At 37.8% G+C, this 2,500-nt stretch overlaps 1 long non-coding RNA gene across 1 annotated transcript in view; it reads right to left on the bottom strand.

Annotated features, from left to right (window-relative positions):
- The window catches only part of LOC119577266, a 10,313-nt gene extending 8,294 nt beyond the window's left edge, over nucleotides 1-2,019 (bottom strand). Inside the window, exon 1 of the long non-coding RNA XR_005229116.1 lies at nucleotides 1,894-2,019. This is a non-coding gene — a long non-coding RNA (uncharacterized LOC119577266). The remainder of the gene's footprint in view (nucleotides 1-1,893) is intronic.
- Nucleotides 2,020-2,500: the final 481 nt, after the last annotated feature.

The raw sequence follows: 2,500 nt of genomic DNA, 5'->3' as shown, positions 1-2,500 counted from the left end.
TTTTTATAGTAATAGTAATAATGATGTTGATATTGATAATGATGATGATAACAACAATAAACATGACAGCATTATTGATGAAATGCAATAATGATAATGATAACAGTATTGATAAAACAACTATGATAATGATAAGGAGAATGCAGCGAGGAACATGCATATGCAGCATAATAGGATCCACCAACGATAATTTGGTAGTAACCTAATCATACCTTTACTGGTAAATTATCATATCATAACACAATAAACCTTTCTCTCCCTTTCCAACTTCCTCTTTTATCTCTCTCTCTCTTGTTGTTGTCTTTATCATCTCTCTCTCTCTTCACCTCCTTCTTGACACGATGCGGTTTCATCTCAAAAGCCGTTAAGGTCAAAATGGAGAAAATGATATTGCCTTTCACTGACCGTAATGTTTCATATAGGAACAAACAAAAAAAACTTTTACGCTGTACATTGTGTTTGTGGAACTGTAATCAAAGCCTTTATGTGTGGGTTATGGTGTGATGTCGACACTATACTGGGTCCTCTGTGTGTGGGATTATGGTGATGGGTTATGTGTGGGTTATGGTGTGATGTCGACACTATACTGGGTCCTCTGTTCGGCTGTCTGTGTGTGGGATTATGGTGATGGGTTACGTTCTTATTGTCCTCTTTTTACGGTGGTTTGTTTACAATAAAATATGATATAGTATCGATGTCTCGTGTTGAGAAGGAGGTATGGATGAGGATGGAAATTTTCACAGCATAAAGAGGTGTATTTATATTTTTATTAGATGTATATACGTGTGTTTCTCATAAAAGATAGAATTGAAACATGTCAGATACGTTTCTTACCTTGTGGTTATTGCTTTTCATTCATACCCTTTTACTACATTTATCGTAGTAAACTCAGTTTATATGCCATATTTTACTGTTTAATATGTGTGTGTGTGAGAGAGTGTGTGCACGCGCGCGTGTGCGTGCGTGTGTGTGTGTGTGTGTGTGTGTGTGTGTGTGTGTGTGTGTGTGTGTGTGTGTGTGTGTGTGTGTGTGTGTGTGTGTGTGTGTGTGTGTGTACATGTGCGCTTCGTTACTGCTATAAAATTTTTATTAGTGAAAGCGACTATCGCCAATACCAAGAACAGAATGCAGGTTTCAGTGACTTCACACTTACAGACTATTATCATAAAGTAACTTAGTGTTAATGTCAACATCACCATCGTATGACTAACACCCGCCGAGAACACCATACTCTTCCACAAACACCATAACGATTTTGTCATGAATGTCATTAAACACACAACCACTTCATCACCATTGTGTTATTTCCATACGAGATTCCAGTGTCATTAACAGAGATAGGATTGACAGTGACAACGTACATTTAGGATGGCCTTTGTGTCCCTGTCAGCCACTGTCACGTGTCACTGTTTATGCCCTTGTAAACAGTGACAGAGGAGCTACAGTTACTTTGGGGCGCGAGCAGCGTTATTAAGTACTTTTGACAATGACTAAAACATTTTATATCAAGTTTTTCCTTATCATGCCATTAAATTTATTGCGACTAAAGTTCAGTGTCATTTTTTTTCTAATATTTTTGTTTGTCATGGTATTAGCAGCGCAGCACAGCATCTCAGTAAATATATCAGTATTCTTATTGCTATTTTATTTTTACGAACATATATATATAATACATATTATATATTATATATACATACACACACACACACACGTACGTTTTTACATAAGTATACACAGAGTACATTCATCACCCTTACTTTTTCAACAGCCGATCTCCTTCCTAAAATACCCTTCGATATATTCCCTCATTCCCACTGTCACTCCCTTGTATTCCTTTCCTCTCGGTATTTCCTATTTAAAAACCCCAAACAGACCACGAACGCGCGCACTCACTCCCCGAGGTCCTCCTTAAGACCACACGGGAGCCGCCACGACCACAGCAAAAAGCCAATCCTCGAAGGGCACTCGCCGGCTATTGTCACTAGCGGCTAGTGGCGAGTAGCTGAGCTTAGTCCTTGCTGCTGCCCTCGTCCTATAATCGCGGGGGGGGGGGGGCGGTGGAGGACGCGTAGGACACGGGGCCGAGGGCATCATAAGGACATCCTAGGAACGCCCATGTTAAGAGTACGGGCGTGTCTGGCGGTGTTGCATGTGAGTGTTTGTTAATGGGATAAGCTGGGTTGATTCTGCATATATATATATATATATATATATATATATATATATATATATACATACATTTTATATATATATATATATATATATATATATATTGTGTGTGTGTGTGTGTGTGTGTGTGTGTGTGTGTGTGTGTGTGTGTGTGTGTGTGTGTGTGTGTGTGTGTGTGTGTGTGTGTTGTGTGTGCGCGCGCGCGTGTGTGTGTGTGAATATATATATATATATATATATATATATATATATATATATATATATATATACATATATATATATATATATATATATATATACATATATATATATATATATATATATATATATA

The sequence above is a fragment of the Penaeus monodon genome, chromosome 9 (genome assembly GCF_015228065.2).
Source record: "Penaeus monodon isolate SGIC_2016 chromosome 9, NSTDA_Pmon_1, whole genome shotgun sequence".
NCBI lineage: Eukaryota > Metazoa > Arthropoda > Malacostraca > Decapoda > Penaeidae > Penaeus > Penaeus monodon.
Note: the sequence above shows the minus strand (reverse complement) of the source record. Positions and strands in the feature narration are given on the sequence as shown.